The sequence below is a fragment of the Anser anser genome (assembly GCF_964211835.1).
Source record: "Anser anser genome assembly, chromosome: 5".
Classification (NCBI taxonomy): Eukaryota; Metazoa; Chordata; class Aves; order Anseriformes; family Anatidae; genus Anser; species Anser anser.
In genome coordinates, this window is record NC_139725.1 from 6,869,429 (window position 1) to 6,895,518 (window position 26,090).

The following is a 26,090-nucleotide window of genomic DNA, read 5'->3' on the forward strand; positions in this document are numbered from 1 at the left end:
TAGATGAAATCAGAATTAAGAATCATATTCAGGAATTGAGCCAGAGACCTATTCTGACTTTAAAGGGAGTTCCACATGTATAAATTCCTCCCTATCTAATCTCTTAGGAAAAAATAGATTTTATTTCAATTTTCAGATCATTAATTATTATTTCTGGCAACCTATTTATGATCTCAAAATTTTTGTTGATGCGTGTCATAGAATCTAAGCAAGATCAACAGTTTTTAATGTTATTGGCTCAGATCTTCCTGCTTTGCACTAAACACAGAATGCTGAATAGTAAAGCATGTTTTGTGTTTTAATTATTTATTTATTTAAATATGCATTAGTCTGAGCATTAGTTTGGCAAAATCTCCTGACAGAAAATCTCCAGGTCAGGAGAGGGTGTATTAGGTGGACCCGAGAAGCAGTCAGCTGTACAACTCTTAAAATGAATATTTTTTCAAAGCTTCATTTCGAGATGATCATATTTCCATTTAATGTAGGTTTTGTATTATGCTGCACCCTATCTCTGAAAACAAATGAAAAAATAAGACCTTCACAAAAATCTCCGGATTGGAAACAGTCTTTCAAACCCACGGAGAGTGAACTCTAAGCATGATGCATATGCAAGAAATGGATTTGGTGGCCTTTGTTCTCTAAGGTTAGAGCTATCACATTTGCAAGTCAGCATCAGATGCGATGGTCCTAGTGCCAGTTCATGGTGAATAATAAAGCACATGTAGTATGCCGATTGAAGAGGACACAAACATGTTAAGCTGACATGAATAATAGGTAACCATTTTTTAAAATGTTGTAAAGAAGTCAGCCTATTGTTTAGCAGCACTATCATTGTTATACTGATTCCATTCCTCAAGCTTTATTATATTGCCAAAATTAATTATCTGTCCAGGGAAAAGGTCACATATATCTGTGCACAACATCCAATATTGTGCAGTGTGGTATCAAGTGGATTTGATCTGTTCCCTTTGACCTGTCAGAGCTCAGTGTGCAATGAATTGGTACAGTTTGAAATATGTTTCTGCTCAAGACAATCCAGCCTTGTCGCAGAAATATGCAACCCAGATTTTTTTTTTTATGTCAAAAAAGCAGAACACTTGTCTAAAGAAAGCTGAAAAAAAGTGAATCCATTCAGCAACACAAAATATGTGGTAAAATTTTCCATCTCTCTAGACCTTAGTTGCCCAGACAATCAGCAACTGCATCTATTAACTGATTAAAATAAAGATTCAGTACCACCATCATGGCCTTTTACTGGGCTGGGGGGCAGGGAACAACTGTTCTGCCCTTCAAGCTATCCAGCCTGGCTCTGTTTGTTTCTCTGAGCAGATAGGGCATGACTAACTCGTCCATATGTTCAAACATAAAATTCCTGCTGTGGTTCTCTGCAACAGAGGACAAGCAGCATCTGTACATAAGGGATATCTCTTCTGCGCTTGAATCAATGTAATCTCCCAATGGTGCATATTTATTCCTGACGCTTGGGAGCTAGCACACTACTCTTTAGGCCTGCTGGTATAATAGCAAGATACTTGCATATCATGTACAGAAAAGGGAATAACACATCCAAATGTTCTACCATGAACTCATTGTCTGTTCTGTGCACTTGTACTTCTGGCAGATATATTGTGCAATCTCTGTAGAATTGTTGTTGTACTAAGCCTGGGAAAGCAGTTGGGTTAATTTTGAGAATAGCTTTCCTAGTCTGGGGTAAGTAATTACTGCAGTTATTCTCACATGCCATAGCAGAATTAGGCAGAGAATTTTTCATCTTCCTATGGGATTTTTAACGTTAACACATGAATGGGTATTACACGTATATTCTTTTAGGTCCTTTCATTCATATTATCTATGCATTTCTGTCTGAAATGCAATTTTAAGAAGGGGTTACTGCCTGGAATGGTAAAATTTAAGTGACAAATTGGGCTTGTCCACTGGTGTCTTTTCTGTGACTTTCTTGCTGGTCTTTGTTACAAGCTGCTTCCTGGTCTAAAGTATGTCTACTCTAAAGTGTGTCTTACTAGTGTCACACAGAAAGAAATGGCATAGGATATATGAAAAAATCCTATGGTATGTTTCTGTAGAGACTACAGAAATAGAACTCAGTCTTTAATTCTGGGCTTCGTGTTTTCTTTTACAGGAACTCCCTCTTAAAAAACACTAGACTCTCTTCCTGTGTTTGACATGTGCCAGGTATTGGGAAGTATAGAGAGCTTTGTGATATATCTTGAATGGTATCTGTGTGTTGCCATACATTGTTATATGTATTACGTTAGCTTCTAAGGGCCAAAGTTGTTACACAGCTGAGGGCATGCCATGACCTGTTAATTACAGATTAGAATCTGACTGCTTTTTCCTGCCTCCATGCAAGGCCATGTATTTCTATCCTGTTTTTATATTTATTTTATGCAGGGAACAGGCATCATCATCTTTAGCATCATCACCTTTAGCTGGCAAATTTAACTAATTAGTTATTTTTCTTTATTTTTTTTCCATATAATGATTGTTTTGCAAATAGCTCTCCCTTTCAAAGCAGCTGAATCCTATTCAGCCCCAGTTTTCTCTTCTCCTTTTGTCAGAAGTATTATGCCATTGTACAGAAGAGACAACTTGCGCCAGCTAGAAACTGATGGTGTAGGAATTGTTGGCTCTACATACCTGTTGAAAGCTGAGCTTTTCTTTCTAGTGCTAGGCACTTCCAAAACTATCTTTATATAGTAATTTTGGCATGAACATCAGGTTCATGATTGTGATGTACCACATAGGGAGAAATATATAGGATAAGCTTTAGCTCCTTATTAGACCTTTACCTAATAGATATACTTGTACATAGCCTTACAAAGAAAAGGTTAGGGAGTTAGATGAATCAAAAGTAGCCGATGCAAGGTCTGGCAGCCTAGATAATGTGTCCATAGTCTTACCATATAACAGGCCCAAAGCTGCAAACATGCTGCTTTTTGTAGAGAAACCAGATGCTGCCACTGGAAAATGTCTCAGCTTGACATCTATGGCCAGATGGCCAAACCTGAGCCTTGTCTGTATTGTAGTGCAGGCAGATAATTCTGTGAAGTATAGAAAAATAGAAATATGATCCAGTGACTGTCAGCAGTTAAAGAGGATTACAACAAATTCTTGCATGTGCAGCCAAGGGACATCAAGTTACTGGTGGCTGTTCCTGCTGCATGTATTATCCAACTGTGAGATCTCAGCTTTGGCCCAGCACTGGTTCAGCAGCACTTTGGTTTTAGGACATGATGGTGCTTGGCTTAGGAGAGAGATAACAGACACTGGACTGCTACTGATAATGGATTTCATTGCTTCTCTTTTGTTCTGTTCCAGTATACAGTCAGTCTGAAACTGTCTGCAAATTAGGCTAAGCTAACAGTCTTTGACATAGAGACAGGAACAGCTTATGAAAGCATGTAGGGGCAGGAGCTAAAAGCACTCCTTCTTAAAGCCTGTTCTTTGCATAGAAACTTGAACTTCTGTTAAATAGGTCATGCTGGCTCTCTCTTGACCAAACAATATTGAGAAGCCATCAGTGCACAAAACCTAGGTTAGTGATAATTATAGATCCAACTATATTTTGTAATGTGGAGAGCGGCTCTAGCTGGGTGGTCTGGTCAAGTCTTAATTTTTCTTCTTGAAGTTGCCGTTTACTGAAATTAGTCAAAACTCATTTTCATTCTGCCATCTAAACCTTATCTGGTTGCTCTGCATTATTAAGTAGTTATGTTTTTTCCAGGTTACTGTGTTTCAGTCATAAATGTAAAAAGTGAAGTATGCTTTGGATGAAAAATGTCATAAACCAGAGTGCAACTGTGGGACTTGTATCCAAAGTAGTTAATGGGGATGCAATTGTATACTTGAGGGTCTGTTTCACCAACCTAATTACCTAGTGTTTTCTGACTACAACTGGGCTAATAAACTTTGAAAGCAGTGCAATGATTTTACAATTGTAGCGAAACAAACATAGTATTTACCTTTATTCATACTGGTCAGAAGCTTCAGAAACTGCAATCCCAATTACCTTTTGTAATGAACATCATCCCATGAGAAATTTCAATTCCCCTACAATCTAACTGAATGCAGGCAAAATGGAAAATACACATGGAGAAATCAGTTTGCCCAGCAGGGCTTTTGCACAGACTAATTCTTACAGAAGAAGTTTAATTTACTCCAAAACACCAAGGGTGATTCCTGGGGGTTGCAATAGCTAATTTATGCTGAATGAGAAATACAATTTCTTCAACTACCTGATTAGTGTGATATACTTTTCTCCAAAGCAGTGTCCTTTATACTATAGAATAGCTGTAAACTATCCCTGCCTCCCCCAGATTGTGACATATGGATGGTTGTTGGCTGCTGTAATGCTCCGTTTGACAGTATCAGATGGGATTTACTCCGAGTAGTGTTGAGGGGGAGGATGTTCTACAACCTTATAGCTGACATTACAATCAAGCATGAAATGAGGATGAAAATTTACTGTTTTAAGCATAACATTGCCTATTAAAAGAGTTAATTGGTGACTAGTTATTCAGAAAATGTTGTTCTATGTCACAAATGTATGCGCACAGTGACTGATCTCAAGTTTGAACAGTTTACAGGGGTGTTGAAAAAAAAACTTCAGAGTGATTTAGTATAGAACAGCATGCAGGTGGTTTTGTGCTGGATTTAGACCCTTAGGGTAACCAATCCTTGAATGGAATTGTGTTTAAGGAACTGTCTAAAGTGAGGAAAAATTTCTAAGGTGGTGTAAAATATCCCTAAAAGCAGTCTGCAGAAATGGTGACTACATTTGGCTTTATTTATGTGGCTTTTATCCCACCATTACTTTTTCAGGACAAGCGTCCTATTAAGTTGAACTTTACTTCTCTGCAGTGGGCCAGCTTCATTCCTGCTTATGCCCTCGAGCTAAGCGGTAATTATTCCTGGATCTGGTCCTCTGTTTGGCTTTCTTTTTCGTTTTTACTCGAGTTCAACCTTTTCAGGTGGTGTGGTTTAGCCAGGTCTGCATTCATGTCAGCAGAATTCTCCAGTCCTTTAGTATGTTGAGAACCAAGATAAGGAACTTCTACAAACTTGCTGAGGTTCTCATTATTGTCCTGTTTGTTCATATTACATATTCATGAGAATGATGCAGCTAGAAATAGCATGAGAAAGAGCATTGACTCCAAAATATATCATTATGCAATATATTGGTATTATAAAAGAATCTTTTTTGTAAAAAAAAAAAAAAAAAAAAAGGCTTTTTTTTTCTGATGAGTATCAGAACTGGTTTCTCTCTTTTTTTTTTCTTTTTTTTTGACTGAACTGTAAAAGACTCTTCTTGAAGCTTATGCTTACCTGTTTTGGAACGTCCCGATGCTTCATGTGTGCTGCCATCCTTTCTTCCCTTTCACAGCTGCTTGTAATATTAACTATATACCCATAAATAAAAAAGCAGCTCTCTTGCCTGAAGGTAGTTTATTGTGTTTGTAAAAGACTGGTTCAGGGAGTTGAATTCCACTGGACCACACACACTTGCAGGAGCAGTCATAAATTTTGCAATTGCGAGCACGGTTAAATCTTTTATTTATAAGGTAACATACTTTTTATACTGTCAGAAAACAATGAGCAGAATGTAGTTCTCGTGCATCTGTCCTAATGTCAGGAATGTCTGCCAGTTTACAATATTCAGACAAATAGTTTTCTGTAGTATCAAACATCAGTCTTCAGCATGAGTTCTTGGGTACTAAATTAAACAGAAGTCCTGTCTTAATATAAATACAAGTCAACCATGTTTTGATAGTTTTAAAAGAACCTTATCTGTGTGCAAAATATTGTGGAAAAACAAATTGTGAAGGTCTACTTAATTACAACTGACAAACAATGGGAGCTGGGCATATTGTGGCTTTTAATTCTCAGAACTGCCTATGGGGCTAAAGAGGCTAAAGAACCTCAATTCTACCAGAACTAATTATAATGCATCTGATGTAGTGCTGCCTTCTTTGAGATTTCTGAAAGATGTGAATTTTGGAGTAAAGTTGGAACAAAAGAGACTAAATTTGGACAAAGGCCTGTGTTCCATGTTACTCAAACTCTGTCTGCCTGGCCTGCGTGTGTGTACACTTATATGCACGCTAATTAACTTAGAAGTAAGCTGTGTGTGTTTCAAAGCTTCCCCTCCCCTATAGTTGTACCACTTGGTCTCATAAAAGGTATATCCTCATAAAAGGTATATCTCCTAGTATATCTTGTCTGGCTTATATCCTTACGTAATTGTAGCTACGACATTAGTTATATTTGCTAGCTTTTGCACGTATATTGCAGCCAGTTTGTGGAGAAGTGTAAAATAAGACAGAATTTGATGCATTAGATGATCAAGTACATGTTAGTATTTTGATTTTTTTTTTTATTTAGAGTATCTATTTAAATATTATTTTTTAGGAGCATAATGTTTTGATAGTTTGAGTTACCAACAGCAAGTTCAAAAGGCATTCAGTAGCCCCGTTCCTACATTACATACAATTTATTACTTTTCTAATGGCCTTTATAATAAAATAACATACAAGTCCATTCATGTATTATGTTTAATCTCCCTGAAGACAAAGGATTGAATTTAATTGTTTGCTTTCATGCATGCCAATATTTATCATATCAATTCATTATTGGCTGAAGTGTGCGAGATCAAATCTGGTGCAAGTTTGTTATATCATGTGGATTTAAGTGTAGTTAATGGCACAGTATGGGATTAGTGATGCAATAACCAAACAGTGATGGGTCTTGGTGGGGATGTTTTTTCAAGTTTCCAAGAATGCGCTCTTTCTACTTTTTTATTGTATTACAGGGGAAGAAGGATATATTGTGTAGAAATCGGACAGCAGACCGAGCCCTGAAACAACTGAACAATAGAGAATTTTTTTAAGGGCTGAATGCCTAACTGCCTTTGTTATGATTTTGTTTTGGCTTTGCACACTTGGGAATCACAGCAGTCCTTATGCCACCTGCCAGCCAAGCCTCTTCTAACTGTGGAACTGGACCTAGTTCTGGACTCTAGGCCTGGGCTGGGCTGCACTGTGACCTGGGTCTGAGCACTTATTCATGTGCTGCCGCTACCTGTTTTTCTGTTTAGTCTCGTCTGCTGCCTGCCTGCCTGCCTTCAAGACAGAGCTGATGAGCCAAGTCAGGTTGCCCTATGGGCTCTTTTGACTGCCAGTTGGATCACCCTGCTGTAACAAGTAGTCTCATATATGAACTTAGACTGCTTAAAAAAAATAATAAAAAAAAAAATTCTGGCTTCAGACAATGTTCTGCTATTGAGCCAGGATGAGTAGCTCCTCCTCTTGCTTTACAAAGTTTTACCACAAATCTTCAATCTATTTTCTCTTTTCTTCTCTTATTCTGGGAGTGCTGGAGACAATTCAGAATAGAATATCCATCATGGGATAGACCCTGATGATCTTTTACCTTTCAGATATCCTTCAAACTAATTTGGACAAAAATAAACACTAGAATTTTCTGTCCTGAATGTTTCAGACATGATTGGTCACTGACTGCCTCAAATGGGTATTTTGTCATTTGGCTTCTGCAAGTTAGGAGGATAAAAAATGAGTGCTGTCAGTTGAAAGCACTCTAAATAGCTTAATAGCCATTACCTTAGGCAGTACCTTTTACTCTCCATTTTGTCTTGATTCCAAAATATGACTTTATCTTGCTCATTTGTCGAATACCTTTTAAGATTTGCAGTCTCAAAAGATGAAGGTGCCTTCCTGTACCCAGAATAGCTCCCACAAATCTGTCCAAAAAAGTCTTTTAGAAATGCATCACTATAAATCATTAAATATTTGTGCTGGGTGGGGGGCAGGTGGGGGAATAGATAACCACCTATCAAGTGAATGATGCTTCTTTTCAGTGCCTGGCTTGAAAAGATAAGAATATATTGATGCTGTTAAGAGGAGTAATGATCTTTGGTTTCTATTCTTTTTTTTCTATTCTTTTCACTGTGATATACGCAAATATAATCCATTCCTACAGAAAGTAAATGTGTAATGTTCTAATGTGGATGCAAGTATTTCCAGTACAAGTAATTTTCTCAGAATCTTACATAGCATTTAATAACCACAATAGAATGTACCTACAAGCACCATGTGTATGCCTGTTTATAGCTAAGGATCTCAAAATATTTTATGGACATTAATTGTGAACAATATACAATAACGTGCATCAGTGAGGAAAAATTAGTGTTAATTCACCTTTTAATGAGCTTGAAAAATCACTCCTTTTATTTTTATTTTCCTGCAAGTATTAGGAGCAAGTTCTAGTGACACATACCTATTGAAATCCAAGGATACAAATCACCTTGGTTTTGGACTTGGAAAACCAAACCACCAGAATCTCAACTCATGTTTTAAAAACTAGAACATAAAAACTGAATTCCTAATTTAAAGCACTTCGTAAAGTATTCCAGTGTTGAAATAGTAGGACAAAATTTTGTTCTTTGTTTCCTGGTAGCATGCTTCCTTGGCAAAAAGACTACACAATTAAGTTTCCTTCTTGAAGAAGTGTTTCAGATTTTCAGGAGTTAGAACTGCAGTTCACATATAACAACTGCTTTTGAGAGACTGGAAGTGTTTTGGAAGCATCTTAGGAAAGACTTTCACACGTTAAGCTGTACTAACCTGGTTCAGACACAGTGCGCAACGTCAGTGCTGTTGCATCAGATCCTATGGAATATTGCAGAGGAACTTTCTGTGTAATTTTTTGTACTAAGTTGAGTAATCTACTATGTACCCTGGACATGCACCAAATAGAATTGGCTCCATCTTAGTTGAAACTATAAAATGGGCTGACTTGCAGGTGCACCTGTATGAGCAGGCAGGTGAGTACATGTTATAACAGATCCTTGGCTGTTGGAGCTCTGTGTGGGGACGAAGGGTTGTCCGAACCATCCTATGCTGAAGTGGTAGGACCTCATGTAATGATGTGGAGTGACTTCATAGACTCTTCTTGACAGCTCAGTATCTTTTCTGTATTCAGAAGTAATAGAGCTGGCATGGCTCTCTGAAGAAAAAGAAGTCAGTGTGGTAGAGAGGGAACATCCTGGAGAGAAGGCTAGGATCAGTCCAAGTTGAAGAATATGATGAAAAGGCAGTATGTACAAGCTGGGACGTGTTAATGTTTTGTTGGGAGCTGTACCGATTTGCATATGAAATGAACAAAGAGATTAAGTGCTTGGAAATCAAGCATAGAAAAACATTTGGCTGAAAAATGCTTAAAATGGATGCTGCACGCTGGAACAATAGAGGCAGTAGCAGCAGACTGTGTTTCATGTACATTATCTGCAGCAATCATAGTGCCTTTATGATCTGTATACCATTAGAGGAGTGAGTGATTGCTTCAGTGTATGACCAGATGTTTTATTTGAAGACCATTAATCAAATTTCCCAAGGCAGAAGAAACATTAGGCAATTAATTAAGTTATAATACTGGTCTTGTAAGAGGGTTCTGACTACACTAATTAATCAAGCCAAGTTGGAAGATTTTGTTCAAGGAGCTCTGAAACACTTTCTGATAGCCTTCAGAGAAAAACTCTGAGTATTACAGAGATGTGAGCTAGTCAAAAAGACACCCCCTTTGCGCTTTTGTGTCTGCTGCTGTGATGGGCTGTCTTAGTCATAGTGACATCAAGATACTTTCTTTATAGTCACAAGGACCATTGTAAGGAGCTTCAGTTGGGTGAGACAAGAAGCCCCTCTTCCTTTCTGCTTTGAATTTGAGGAAAATGCTTTGAATTTTGAAAGATTAAATCAGACTGCTGTTTTGATTGTTCATCTTCGGAGAATGTAGAGAGAATATACAGTTAGGAAGAGCTCATTTTTATTTTTAATGCAACAGCAACAGTGCCCACAGGGGTTTCAACCTAGAGCTTTATAAAATGACTCTGTTTTCCATCTTGTCATCATAAGAGCATTAACTTCAAGAGGAGGGAGTCAGTATCCAGTGCTGCCTCTTAGCAGTCCTACTAGGAGGAAGTTTTCATGGCAGGAGAGCTTGTGGGAGCTTCCCTGTATGCAGTCAACAGTGACCTGTGTCAGTAGTACCAAATTTCCTTAAACTTATTTGAAAACTTCAGCCTCCGTGGTGTAGGAGGATGCTGGATGTTTTCTCATCTGGTGCTGAAAATAACAAGTACAGTTTTGCTAGTGCTTTATTTACTTGAAAGCTTTTGAAACTAGCTCTAATTGGAACTCCCATTCCTCTGTCTGAAGGGAAGGGACAGATAAGCTTGAGAAACCTGCTGTGATCAGTCACGCAGGAAATAAAATAACTGGAAATAGAAGATCAGACAATTTGAAGACTGTTTAAGAAAAGAACCATTAGGTGTGAAAATAAGATTTGTTTTGACACATTACCTACTAAAGCAGCCAGGGAAATTAATGTAATAGTTGTACTTTTCAGATTAACAGTTAATACACAAATAGAAGTATTTGTTTCGTAAGTTACTGGAGCATGTTTTGGTTGATGTCAGCTGGCTTCCACACTCTGCCTGGCTGGCTGGATAAGCGTTCTCTGGCATGCTCTCCTGAGAACGTGCCTAATGTAGGAGGTAGAAAGATCCTTTAATCAAAAGAGTCTACAGCACTTGGAAACAGAGCCTGCAGATATGAAAAACTAAGTAGTAAAAAGTTTGAATGTCATAGAAAATCCTTGACCGCTAAGGTAGTGAAATGGATTCATTTTTGACAGACTGAGTCAGATAAGAGGTCAACAACCGTACTGTGTGCGTTTTGTGATGAACTGTGGCTGTCCACCAAGAAGAAATCTGCTAACTCAATCAAGGTTAAACAAATACGAATCAGAACTAAAGGGCAAATAGTGGCTCTAGCATAGTTTTTTTCCAAAAAAGACAGGATTAAGAGTAAAACATCGTATGATGGTTAAGGGGAAGATAATGAAATAAAAGAAAATGACGTAGAGGCTAACTTGACTTGGGCTGGCTTGGGAAAGCTACAAGACATGTTTCCATAGAAACAACAATCACAGATTATGTAGATGCTGCATGGGCCACAATCTTTTCTTACTGCCTAGAAGAGGGTTTCTTGGCAATGGATAGAACAGGCAGGTGCCAAAGTGATGAAATCATCACTGGCAATAAAACCATTAATTGAGATGGAAATCTTGAAGGGTATTACAGTAACTGATTGTATATGGAAAAATAAATAATCATGCAGCGTTCACCCTTTTTTTTTTCCAGTCTGTTGTCTTCAACCATGTTAATTAGACTAATAAAGATACTCTCTTCCCACAAACTTTGTTCTGTTGTTAGATTATCATGGACCAAATGTAGTTGCTGAGGGAAAAAGTAGCTGTTATTTATTTATAGATTTCTAGCATCCCTATTTTCCTTGATCTTTCAGGGAAGAACATATATACTACTTTTTTCTTCAGAAAAGAAACAAGTGCAAAGCCAAACAAAAAACATATGTACACAAACATCTCAGAGGAAAAAGCTTGTATAGATTACTGAAAATTTTTATAATACTTGTACTAATTTTTTTTTGAGTACATGTTAACATGGCAGAAGGACGTCTTTAGGGCTTACCTGCGTAGCATAGGATAAAAAGATTAGATAAAATGTTAAACAGTATTTGGAAAAATTCTTGACGAATCACAGTCGATCTTCTAGGTACCTTCTAGGTGTGGACTTTGAGAGAACAAAATAAGCTGAAAGAAATGTGTCATTTGGGTTTCAGTGGGAATATAACTGATGAAAAAATCAGAACTTTTTCTATAATTTTTCTTCTTGATTTAGATAGATTAATTGGATTATTCTAAGAGGAGATCTAGGGTAGTTTAGTAAACTAGTTCCTAGTAAGCTTCTAGCTTCCCGGGGAGGAAAAAAACAATGTTGTATCTGTCAAATTAAATTGTCTAAGTGATTTTACTTGGACAAGCGAGAAGTTTAAACTATAATAATAAATAGATCATTTTGTGTCTTTTCATGAAGTTTTATTTGTGCCAAGTAGGCTCACGTGAAATTCCTGAGATCCTGTTCTGACCTCAAATGTCAATGGCCAGACTGGGCAGCTGTTTCTACGATTACTTACCACTTTCATATATACTGCACTCATGCTAATACTTAGTACCAGTATCATCTATTGGAAGAAAGAAACATAATTGGGATGATGGCACTGATGTATCTGTTCTGGAGAGCCCTCATCTGAGGGCTGCTCTGGCAGTATGGAGGTTATGAAGCAGGTATGAATGTGTCTAACTGTAGCACAACAGCAAAGTACAGGGAAAATGAGGAAAAAAATAAGCTGAATGAAGTACCAGATGAAATTAGAGGTATTACAAGTATTTGAGCAGAATTTTGCAGTATATTAATGTAAAGCTCATGTAACCAGGAAAACATAAAAGATAGTAGTGTTTTTTGATGACATGCAATCACAGTCTTCATCCAGGTTCCCACACACTACTGTGCATTTTTTTATTTTTCAATATATTTCTAAGATTTTGGCAAATTGTCATGGCTGCTCTTCGATTATTGAATAATTTTGTGTTTAATAGGGGAATGTTCTTACTGTTGTGTTGTTTTCTTAAGTCATCCAGGTCTACAGTCCTTCAGACTTAGAAGAATGCTACTGCTGTGTTTGAGGAAGCATTAGAACATGTCACCCAATACCCGCAAGTCTGAAATAAGAGAAGATTGCATCAGGATATTGTTGGCAAGGTAACTTCTGTTATAGGCCTATATGCCTGTCTATACAGTTTACTCCAATTAATTTTCATAGTCTGATTTTCTTAAATGTCATGCATCATGCATTCTTGTTATGAAATGGTAGATAAGATATAGTGTATGAAGAAACGTCATTCATTGCTTCACATTTCACTCTTTTAATTAGTTATCACTGGAATATTTTTCAAACTAAATTATCAATGTTGTCATGTGCTTAAGTAGTTTCATTTTTACGCTTTAGAGAAGTATATATTTTCAACTGATAAAATCCAAGGTCATGTAATTCTTACTGAAGCGCAGATTCCATACATAGTTATTCCTTTGAAGTTCAAGAGGGCAAATTGTTTTCATAGGTACTTATTTATATCTTTCTGGGGAGTTGGTGAGAGTGAAGAGGAGAAAAAAATGGGGAGAATCAAATCTGGGCTCATCAAACTTTGCAGCAAACTGTCATTTGCGCAATTGAGTCTGAAATTTCATAAGAGGTTATAGCAACATTATTAATAAACTGAATATTATTCCTTTTCATATTGTTTCTACAGTAAAACCACTATACTATACTGATCCTGTCAGTTTCTGCTTTTTCTTCTGATACTGTAATGATTTATAGAACATACTGGGCAATATTAATCTACATTTAAGTTGAATTCATTTATTTTATTGTGAGCAGTAGGCTAGTTGACATATCCTTGCAACATGAGATACTTGTGTGTTTCATATGTGCATAAATAATATGAATATGTACTTAAACCCAAAGATCATGATAAAGGTTAACATTCCTATCCAACAAAACATACAGATATATACCCGGGACTCATTGAATTTATAAAATTGGATCATGTCTATATTTGTTTCATGCAGTGTTTAGAAACGATGGGCTTAGACACATTCATAAGTATTTCTTTAGTCAATTCCCAAGAGTGTAAATTGAAGTATGTAGGTAAAAGACTTTGTAGTACTATATCTAAATTATTGTTCTAGATGTTTGTATGACTACCTTTTAAATCATGACTCAAGTGCAAGCTAGTTCTCACTTTCCTCCGTTTCTTGCTTTCCATGGGTAAGAAACATGCAAAGACTAGAGGACACCTAAGGCACATGTCAGCCTAGGTGGTAGTGTCAACGATCATATCTATCTCATGTCTGTATGGAGTAAGGCCTTTCAAGTGCTCATCTACAAAAAATTTATGTTCAATTTACTACCCAAAAAATAGCTGCATGGCTCCTTTTGTGGAAATGTGAAGGAAATTGTGACTTCAGAAAAGCCTAAAGAAATACATGGCTGGATAATGACTAATTCTAGTGGTGAACTTTTCAGAATAAAAGCTTATGAATTTGAGCATGGCCGTGATTAAAGATTGGTGTAACCAAGCCAAAATGAATTTACTGCTATTTATGAATCCTCCTTCAGTAAGTATCTTCCATTATTCTCCACATATTTACTTATGGCTATTCTCAGAGCCTTTATTTCAGTATAAATCAAAATGAAATTTAGTTATGTGAAGTTGCTTTGCTTTCATTTTCTATGATTGACACTTTTTACACAATTTATTATTTGCCTGTTAATCTGCATCCCTTCTCAACTTTGCTGTTGTTGGAGTAATTCAGTGCAGTAACTGACACAGAAGTTGGACGTTACTGGCTGTCATGCATGTAAAGACAAGTGTGGTAGTTCAGAGAGTGCTATAAGACTGAAATTCGAACAGCAAAAGCCCATGTTCTCTCTAGACACAAATCACATCAGTCTGTTCATTTCCAGTATACTGACACATTTGGCAAGTTAGCTAATAGATCTTAAATATTTTCCTTTATCACTAGATGTGAGCATTGTACCAAACATAGTGTGCAAGTCTTTTCCAGTAGGAAGAAGCATGGTGCAACAGTTGTCAGTATTAAAACTCAGCTTGAACACTGGCTTTCTTATGATTTTTGGCATATCGCTTTATTCTGATCTATTATCACCTTTCCCAAAAATTTGTGTGCATATCACAGATATTAGAAAAACAGGAAAAACATGAAAATAAATCTTTTTGGGACTTTGACTGGGAAAAGCATGCACTTTACTACGGTAATCTCTTTATAGTCTTTGATATCTGGTGTTGACAAGAGTTAAATGACCTCTCAGTTTATTCCATGGGACCTCTCATTAGGGCAAGCAGAATTCCCCTTTATTCTCTGCAGCACTTAAGCTTGGCTCCAAATTCAGTACTTTTCCTCTGTCTTGTAAGGACATACAGTGTTCACAACAAATTTTCCAAAATGAGGAAATTGAGGTTACTCTTGATATTCAGTCACTGGAGGAAAAAAAGAAGTAGCAGAAGCCTATGATTTGTCACAAGACTAGAAATAACCTTTGAATAATTGGTCTCATTAAATAGAGGCTTGTCGTTATGGTAATATCATCCCAGTTGATGCAGAAAACCAAACAGGGTCATAAAACAGCAGTTATGAGACATGTCACAGTGAAAGTACTGGGTAAGAAATTGTCTTGCAGGAAGTGATTGTTGGCAGATTTCCTACGAAGCATATATTCCAGGGATGCCTGATTCACCTAATCCTGTGCTGCAGTCCACATAGCACAATAGTTGCCTGCTTACTGAATGAGGACCTCGAGATCAAGACCATTCATCAAACCCATATTGATCTAGGAGTTTCTTTTCTCTGCCTGTCGCATTCAAGGACTGATTATGGTAGTGAAACCCTTTAAAAAAAAAAAAAAAGGTCAGAAACTTGTGAATGATGTGATTATAATGCATATATGCAGTATGTAATATATGCAAAAAGACGGTGAAAGAAAGAAGATCATGAAGCTGATGCTTTTGAAGAGCTTATCAGAGTGAAAAGCAAGAACGCTTTTTTTTTTTTAAAAAAAGGTTAAGGTTAGGGCTACTGTTAGTATGGAAAAAATACTTTGCTGTTCCAAGAACTTGATATTTATTTTTTTACCACATTTAATGAGAAAACGATAAGCTTAATTATAAAACGAACAAACAACAACAAAAAAAGAGAAAACTTTAGTTGTAAGATAAATAGTATCTGTGGATTGCTTGGGTGTTTATGAAGGCAAAATTTTATTGCTCCTCTTTCTTGTTACTTAGCCCATGAACTTTCTTGTGTTCCATCTCCAGTTTCAAGTCATACAAAATTTAGGAGTTGCTGTATTATAGGAGGCAGGTGGATCACCAGCTGCTTTGATAAAATGCTGCGTGAGGCACACAAATTTCTGTGCTGATATTGTGCAGAACCTTTCATTCACACAGGAAGAGAGAACAATCCAGTGGCTGGAGTTCTGGTTTAGGATTGGTGGATGTTGCCACTGACCTCTTGTGGGAACTGGACAGGTATAGGGGACTCTGATTTAGCTGCATATACTGAACTCTAAAATCTGAACACTTGATTGTCTCTCAGCCCTGAAGGACTTTTGTGTCTTGAAGTGTAAATGTGCAATCTCTGGAGGCCTGCCTTTTGGAAAGAGAAGGGTGTCTCCAGCGGTTGTTTCACAGGAGAAGTCTAGTTTACTAGACTGTCTCCTCACTCCGTCTCTTTCTACAAGGACCGTTCTCTCATTTTCCCTTGATTGTAGTTATTTTTGGATTCTGTGAAGTGAGGTTACGAGGGCATCTACATTTCACAGCAGTAGATTGGGGAAAAAATGATTTAAATTTCATGGTGCTCAAATACTTTGTTTAGAAAGTGTTAGATATTTAATAAATCTAGGATCTCTAAAATGTGTAGTGAGGAACTTCATCACCTACTTATCATGGTACAGGCTTTCACTGTACAGCCTTCCACAGGAGTAGAAAATCTAAATATCTATGCTGCAATAAAACTACTGGAACTAGCATGTGGGTAAGATAAACGCTGTGTTGCTGCTTTCCCTTGTCCATGCATTTGTCACAAGGCAGGATGTTGAAAATGAAATGATTAGGTCACTTGAGCCCAAAACTAGAATAAAGCTTTTGGCTCCTGTGCAACTGCTATTGCTTTTTTAGTTAAAAAAAAAAAAAAAAAAAGTATTTGGATTCATAGAAAAAATAATTTTTCAGTTCAAGAACATAAAGGGTATGTTAATTCTAGTGAATTAAATAGTGCCATGGAACGCTGGTGGGTATTGGAGCTTCATTGTCTGTACAATTGCACTTGTTAAAAGGTGTTTGGCTCAATTTTATCCTGAGCTCATTGCCAAGTTTGCAAACAATACCAAGGTATGATTTAAGTCAGCATTGTCCAGGGACCTTTCCCAATAAGCTGTTAGTATGCAGACTGTTTGGAGGAGAAAAGGGTTCTCAATAGTGTGGATGTGAGTCATTCCCTGTCAGCTGGCCTAAGGCCAAACAGGCTTGTGCATATTAATTTGCTAGAATAGCTAAGGCCTACTCTTAAAGTGCTTTTTTTTTTAAAAAAATTAATTATAGGGGAATTCAATTTTTCATTTCAAAATGAAAAGTCAAGGTCTTTTGTTTTAAAAATATTAAGAAGACAAGTTTCAGCATTACTCAGTGCTCTTCACTGAAATGACTCAAGAATTCATTTGTGGGCAAATAAAATTCTTTGAACTTGTTTGAAAAAAGTTTTTCTTGTTTTAGTGTTTATGGTTTTTAAAATGCTGAGTACACTTAGCTCCCCCAGGAGTCAGGCAGGATTAGCGTGCTCAGTTCCTAACTAGAGGGCTTTACGTTCAGGTGTTTGGCAGTAAATAGATCTATGGAAGAATCGGCCTAGACAAGCACAGGTACACAGGCATGAAGTCAAATGTCTGCCAATACTGAACATAGAATATATTTCTGCTTATTTAAGCGGAAGCTAGTTAAATACTTAAATGTGTCATCTTTTTCAACTTCCAGAATGATGAATTTTTTTCATACAATTCCTTTGTTTTGTTCCACCTCCCTCCCCACCCCCTTTCGATTTTACCATTTAGTGTAATGATAGACATAGAAAATATTCTGGGTTTTCAAACAAAACAAGTAAGATGTTAGTTGTGATTTAAAGAATGCATTCATCTTCTGGATTAGGCTTTTTGAAACAATTTGTCCATATTTCCTCTAATTAACTGGAAAAAATACATTAACCTGAGAATGGAAAACAGCTTTAGTTAATGGACTTATATAAGTTTCATTATGTTTATTTGTAAGATTTGTTACTTGTACGAATGATAGGTTCTCTATTTCACTAAAGTATTATGAGCATATGTGTAAATGTGTTAGCACAGAAGATTTGAGTAATTCTGTTTTAAGATGCACGTTCCTGAGATAACCACGTACTCAACTCTCCATTGTGAAGGCAAATTGCATACTATCCAGAACTTACAGTGAAGATGTTTCAGGTTACAGGTGCTTATTGTAATATAGAATAGTTCAGTTGGAAGGGACCTACAAAGATCACAAAATCCAACTGCCTGAATATCTGCAAATTAAAGTTCTTTTATATTTGCATGTTGCTACAACGTATGAGTGCTTGTAACTGACATTATAAGAAAAAAACAGTTCTTCATGTTCATAATTTGTTGTATGGAGTCACAGGAAAAAGGTTTTTTTTTCTGACTTTCTGTAACATTTGTCATTAGTAAAATGATAAATTCAGGAAGAGAGAATGGTCTTATGAAACAGATACACAGCAGGGAAGCAGAAGAAGCTAGGCTAAGTGTGTGTGGGGGAAGGAGAACATGTTAGAAATAGAAGCTGCATCTGGTTAAAATTTAACCCAAAGTCTTGGAGAAGAATGACATTAATATCAGTGGAATCATACCAACCCTATTTAGGTAGGGCACAAGGATGCAGTCACTGGAATTAATACTTGTTGGTAGTTTGTGATGATGCTGATGGAACAGTGCAGATAGATCAGGCAAGGTAAAACTGTGCTAACTTAAATTTTTATAAAAACAAACAAACAAAACAAACAAAACCAAAAAACATCAGTAAGTCTCTCTGCTATTAGAATTTTAGGATTTTTCATGAGCCAGAGAAGTTGTATCCTGGAGTGTGGCAGTGTCCATATCCAGGGAGTGGAGCAGAGTCCTAAATATAGCTCAATCTGGGAAGTATTTGGATGGCATTGAAGTAGGCAATATTTTATGAGGTTTCCATATATAAATAAAAGATGAACACAATTAGTGCTCACCATAGGATATTTCCTTCTGTGTAACCCATTTTTTTTCCCTATGGTTTTCAGCAGGAGATGTCATCAAGTGCCTTTTGAATATCAAACAGTTTGAATGAGCTGCCATAATCAGCTCTGTAACCTTTTATAACCATCTTTATGGATGAAAATTTTGCCTTTGAAATCCATATTGGCTATTCTTTCAGATTTCTACTTCAAATATGCTATGTAACTTTCTTCTACTTAGTGATTCCATCATTTTTTTAAGGTACAGATGAATAGCATTATTATTTCTCCAGGTCAGGACTGCTTGCACTTTATAAACACTGAAGACTCAACTTTGTACTTTTGGACTCTTCAAGCTCTGTGCTATTGACTTTTTTTATGACTGACACAACGCTGTGAATACATCATTGTCTAGATGCTCAGGATAGTTTAGAGCCTGAGGCTTTCTTGAAGATCATGGAAGTTACATTGCTCAATAGTTCCAGTGGTCACCCCTTTTCTTTTTTTTCTTTCAAAACTCTAGATTAAGATCAGAAGTATTCTGAAAGTATTAAGGTACCTAGGTGTGTGGATATTTTTGCTCCTGTTTATCATAAAATCACTGGCATCAATATTTGCTGAGTGGAGTCCATGCTCACACTCAATGACTTCTGTAATAGGATAACAAGGGTAACAGGGTGATTTTCTTAAGACTGCCACTATTTTAATCAATTAATTGCAAAAAAAAAAAAAAAAAAATTGTCCACCATCACTCTTTGAGAAGTTTCAAATGTCCCAATAAGAGGACATGGAGTAAAGGACAGTTATTTGCACCAGAAACCACTTTGTTTTGAAAAAAGCCTTTCTTCCGATTCAATTGCAAAGTATCTTTTTATTCAGAATTTCTCTTCCTGATGCTAATTACCTATCTGAAACAACAATTACCTGTTTCTTATATTGCTACCTTAGAAATCCGAGGTTTTTATGAGTAAGAAATATAGAGGCAAGGGAACTTAATATGGTAAGATAAAACCACACAAATGTTTTTATTTCCTAAATAATATAGTGAAGATAAAATAGCAAGTCAAAGCTCAAGCTGTCATATACAAACTGAGGCAAGCTATGAATGCTCTAAATACAAAAACGTAGAGATTTTGTTGTCAGTACATTTATTTCCGTGTTCCTTGCACTCGTGGGGACATATGAGTTTGGAAGCGCAATTTGTGAAGACCCCTGAAGAGTGGCTGTTCCATGCAGAGCTTCCAACCTGATATTTCTCAAAGATCTGGAGAGATCTTTTTTTTTAAACTCAAAAGCGACTCTTTTATTGGACAAAACACTGTTTTATTAGTAAGGGTGGCCAGTCATAGAGTTTGCTAACTTGTGATATGATTTTTGCACTTTTCCATATCATGCACACTTTTATAGTTCTCAGCCCTATCCTTTCTTTGATGTTCTGATAAACTTCTGAACTATTAGTTATAAAAATTAAACTGGAATTTTGTGGTACTTCCCATTATGCTACAATCTTCACTCTGGTTTCTCTCAAATGTACTCAATGTGTGAATATACTGAATATGTGACTGTCTCCAGCCTTTGAAAATATGTTCTCAGTCACCTTTGCAAATGGGCTCGTGCTGCACTCTGTGCTAGTCCAGCAGATATGCTTCCTAGTTGATCAAAGTATACAGCCACAGTGGATGGCAAGAAAAAAAATCTGTCGTATAGAATACACACAGCGTCTACCTTCGATTTTACCACTCTGTTCTTTACTTTATATTGATATTGCAGAGAAAATTTTAAGGACCGAGATACATGGTTAAGTTACAACACTTTAAGTTACAGCACTTCAGCTGAACAATTGTGAGAGAGAATGTGCATGCTTTTAACCTGAAACAGTGAAAGAAATTAATCTATTTTACCCCCCAGTCTATTACTGCAATTAACTGAGAAGTTACAGTAAATCAGTCTTGTGTCCAAGGTCTAACTCAGGTTGATGTCCTTAGTTACACACTGAATGCTCATAGAAAAATCTATAAACCTCCATATAAGTAAGAATATAGTGTATTTAGTGCTTGTGACTAAATTCTTGCAGTTAAAAAACCGGCTAGTTGTGATATTACTACTTTTTGTTACTTATTTTATCCATCAGTGTTTTGCATTTTTATTCAGGAAATGATGTATATGGTGCTCTATAAATGGAACAATATTATAGCCCTTGCTTTTGAAGAGCTTCTGACATAAAGTAGACAAAAACTCAGTGAGATAAAAACAGATGGGAGATGCAAACTCATGATAGAGTGGCTCTGAATGATTTGATGAGCACTGGTCAGAACAGACCAAAAGCTTAGCCATGCTGTTCTAAACATTGCAGTAAAAGAAAAAGTTAAAATGAGAGTTCTGAAGGAAAACAGTAGGGTTATTTTTGCACCATTAAAAAAAATACACAGATCCGCTGCTGCTTGAGAGAGAGAGCAGGTGGCAGACAGGATAGCACAAATATTAACATATTTTATAAGACACAACCTAAGTATCATGTGCATGTCACTGTATTATTTTGCCTGACTATATACAGGAAGAGTAGCTGAGTTCTGCTTGTCCCTATGTGCGGTTTTTGGAAAGTGGTTATTCAACTTTGTGGGGGTGGGGGGGATACCATAAACAGTGTTCTTTGTCTAGGAAGCAATCTTTTGTAGCAGCCTTATTTAATAAGGCTATGGAATACAATAGAAATCTGTCATCTGCTTTGAATTTCCACTCTGCTGTGTTATGGCAGTGGAACAGTTCAGCCTTTGATTGTAAGCAGTATTGTCTGAATAATAATCCTGGTGGTTATGATCTTCAAAAATCCCTTAGGCTAACTGAAAACGAGGGAGAGAATAATGCCTTCTGTAGTGTGTAATAGAATGAACTTGATCAGGGGAAATGAAAGCTTTTACATAAGGTAGTAATGTCATCAAGTGCAGAAAGAACAGTTGTCGCAAAAGAAAAATTTACAGGTGCCGAAGTTTTCAGTATGTTTTGCTTAGTGTCTTATCAGTATCGCTAGTTCTTTTATAGTTTTGAGTGAATAATGGATTTTTATTTAATTTTGCATTTATCACATATATATGTCAGTCATCATAAAAATAGACAAATATATTCACTGTATTCACGTTTCTAAGAAAAGGCAAGAGTTTTAGGTCAACCTTATCAAACCCAGCTGGGAAATCCTAAATCTCTTGACAGTGGAAACCAGTTTGGGATGTGTCTTGTGCTTTTTGTGGAAATGGAAGAGAAACAGTTTATTTGGATTATAACTTGCTGAGACGAACTGGGGGAGTATGTATTGCAGAAACAAACACTGAATAAACATTGAATTTGTAGGTTTTAGCCATTTATTTGGAGGTAAAACAAATGGACCTGCAAGGTGTCCTTCCATCCACGTTACCAGTTCTAGGTGGAAACACTTGTAGCTGACTGCAAAGTTTAATTTTGTGATAGTAACAAGATAATTTTATCTTGTCTTTTTTTCCCTCAGTATTTAAACTCAATAATACAGTGAGACAAGAATCCTCAATTAAGTGAGATTTTTAGCTCTGCTATGGGGCATGAAGTGTTAACAGTTCCACAGTCAGTTGTGGTTGTCTTCATTGAATGCCACATTATTGATTTCATATGACTTCTTCAATTTATCTGTAATACCCTGAGTTCTGTTCTTGTCCAAAAAATGCTTGCAATTCCCTTTGATTTCATATAAACATGTTGACAGCTTTTGAAAGAAGGCATGTTTTGAGGGAAGGAAATCGCATTTTTATGACAGATACTTCGTGGAAATACTGTCAGTCACTTATGTTTCACGCTATCGTGGCTGAAGCTAGAATTTAATGTGCTGTCTGTTTCTGTTCGTTTGTTTTTTAATGAGCTGCTGGTTAGGAACTAACTTCTGGTACCTGCTGTAGGTTCAGGTTCCCAATTAGGTCTAATACATTTTTTTTCTTTTTTTTTTTTGTCCCAATTAACCCTGCTGGAAATAGCTGTGTGCAGTGTTGGTGAGTAGTACTTTCAGACTTGTTAGAGATGTCCATAAATATTTTATGTCTGTAGTAGTACTTGTAAAATAACTCTGCAGACTGACCAACTTCTCCCATCAAAGTGCTTTGAGGAGAGCTTTTTTTTTTTTCTCCGGCTGTTACAAAATAATCAAACCCGGCTATATCTAGAACTACTAAGTGAAAGAGACTGTGAGTAATTTGCCAGTCTTATCAGAGCCATTGTGAATAAACAATGATGACTATTTAGTGCTATGATACTGTGATGTAAAACCAATTCAAAATACTTTTTAAGTGAAAAATAGATTTGGTATTTTAGATACTGAACTGAGTGAACATGATGCCTGTTTTACAGTGATGAAACTTGTCTTCACAGTCATTAAGTATGTTATCTTAGCTAGTAGGATTTCTGATGCTTTTTCAGGACAGAACCAGTAGCTTCTGTAGTGTCACATAATAAATGGAAATCCAAGCACAATAAAATGCCGTGATGAATTTGTGTGTTTCCCCAGCATTTCCTCTAAAAATACACAGATTTTCACAGCTCTGGCCATCAATGCCTTTATGTACTTCCAGGTTTCCACTGAAATTTACAGTGAAAGTTAAAAATCTGAGTCTGAATGTTGTAGCTGAAATAACATTCAATATTTTCATCTTTAAGTGCAGTAATCTGGTATGTTTCTCTCCTGGATTTACTTTAGAGTTTGTGCAAGTGAAGAATTTCTTAATCTCACTTAGATTGTAGGCAACCTGCAAATGATACATGTATTTGTAAATAACAGAGTGGAAGTTACTTGTGGCAGGGCTCTAAATCAGCCAGCCGTTACCTGACTAGATCTTCTATTGTGTGTATCAGGCAGAAGATCAAATAATCACCTTCAAGCAGTCTACATGGAGTAAAACACTGCATTAAGGGTATTGCCCCGGCACTGTTTTTGTCCAAGTATTATTCCACTGAAGTTAGGGAAAGGAGGAAGGTTTCTCCAGCACAGTGTGTAAGGTAGAATTTAAAATGCAAATTGAAGAAATATTCTATATTCTAATATTCTATTTTCAGTATTAAATGTGGTTTTGTTTCTGGAACAGTCAGATTGACAGGTGCTCTAAATTATTAGTGTTTTCTGTGGTTTCATTGGAATTTATGGCTTTTTCTACTGTCTACTGTTTCTTTTCATAACTTAATTCCTATCCTGTGTAAATTCCAGTATCTCTTTTTAGAAAATATTTTTTGAGAGCTTTTAAGAGGACTTCTGCACAGCAAAATTAAACTGTAGTCCTCCTTTTATCTTAATCAGTCACAAGAAGTTAAAGTATAATTCCTATCTGCATCAGCATATTTCCATCGTAGATTGAAGCTTGGATCCATTTTAGTGCTATGCTGTATTCAATTAATTATGAATATATTTTTTAAAAGCAAGTGAGCTCAAAAAGGCTCACCTTTGAAGGAGACTTTCTATTAATTTTGCCTGCTTACATGCTCTCTGTACATTTAACTTTGGAAAGGTTCATCTTTATTGTTGTGAGGTTCATCAGTGAATTTTTTTTATTTCCCAGTGGCAAGTTCCAGACTAAATAAGTAGTTGCTAATGAACATAGTGCACACAACTTTCTTATTTTTTCTGGGAAATTGTATGGTTGTTCTTTCTGGGAAGTACTGTATTGTGCAGGTGTACAGAAGCATCGTGTGTTATCTGTGCCATTGACAGTCTGGAATGGATCCAGGAGGGCACAGTTTAGCAGCTGCTCTGTCAAAGAAGTGAAGATCTTTATTTCTTTTCCAGTCAGGATATTGATTCATACGGAGACTTTGTGCCAGAGCCTGTATGCATCTGCCTGTTTTCTGCTAAAAATGTCAGAGTTCTCTTCCTTGCTTCCTTCCTTTCTTCCTTCCTTCTGTCAAAGGATATCAGAGAACCATAAGTCTCATCAAGGACAATGGAGAAAGGAAATGCAGGCATGAATGCCAGTATCAGAAGTTTTGATTACAGTTTGACTATATCTAGATTTTTGTGACTCAGAATAATGTATTTCACTGAGACTGAGTTGTGGGAGAGGATAAAATGGCACTGGGGTACCTGTGATGCACAATCTGAAAACAGCAGTCAAATGTTCTTTCTTTGGGCCTGAAGAGTTACTGATCTCATCTTGTGATCAGTAGACCTGAGAAGAATAATTTTGATGGACTGATATACGCTAAGAATTTCTGTAGTGGAACACATGAATCGGTTTGTCAGTATGGTACAGTCTAGCACGCCTGTTAGGTACACAAAGCTCTCTAACTCTATAGAAGAATCTTATTTCTACCAGTTACCAATACAGAATTTCCACCACCTGATACATACTTCCAAACTTGAACCAGTAGATTAAATGTTTTAAACGTTAAAAATAAAATTTAATGAAATACAAGACAGTGCATTGGTAATAGATGGCATAAATCTGCCATATCCGTATTCTCTCCCCCCATGGAGTACATGCACATCTCGTAAGACTCTGTTACCTTGTGAAAAAATTCATGCACTGTGTTATATTGGAGAATTGTACTGAGCTGTCTCATTGTGACAAGCGGGGTAAATACAGAAAAGTTCTCCTTCCTCACAGCTCTTTGAAATTATATCAACTGCATTTAATAAGCTTCTCATCAACACTAGATTCACCATCACCATAGAACACTCACTCACTTCTGTGATAAAGAACTTGAACATCATTAGAGTACTAAGAATTAAAGTTAAAAAAGTGAAATTAAAATATATAAAAAATATAGAAAATTCTTTCGAAAGGTAGAAATTAATGTAATAAGCTCTCTTCAACAGTGAGTACAGAAATGTAGTCAATAAACTTGTTCTAGCCATTTTCAACATTATCATAAGTAACTTTTTTTTTTTTTTCTGGTCTTAAATGTTTAAAAAAAAAGGCAGAAGAGATAGTACAAGTCAACTATGCAAGAAACTTTGTTGGTTTTAAAAACCTTTTGCCAAACTTGCTAAGGATTTCAGATGTCAGATGAACAAATACTTGAGTTAGAGATTCAGATTTAGAGGGACTAATAAATAGGTTGAAGGCTGGGGGTTACCATACCAGTTGTATAAAAATTAGATGAGCCGCTTTATCTCAAACTCTTGATGGCTACACCAGGCCCTAGCGCTCATGTCCTTATGCCTTCTTTGTGTGTGTTAATTTTCCACATGCAAAATATACAGTATTTTTTTTACTTATATTACAAAGGAGGAAAACAAACAAGAACAACAACCTTATTT

General features: G+C 36.4%; 1 long non-coding RNA gene across 5 annotated transcripts in view; it reads left to right on the forward strand.

Annotated features, from left to right (window-relative positions):
• Positions 1–26,090, forward strand: part of LOC310900241 — a 303,162-nt gene that overhangs the window by 21,454 nt on the left and 255,618 nt on the right. For all 5 annotated transcript variants that reach the window (XR_014584942.1, XR_014584943.1, XR_014584944.1 and 2 more), the window contains exon 2: positions 12,587–12,715. This is a non-coding gene — a long non-coding RNA (uncharacterized lncRNA). The remainder of the gene's footprint in view (positions 1–12,586; positions 12,716–26,090) is intronic.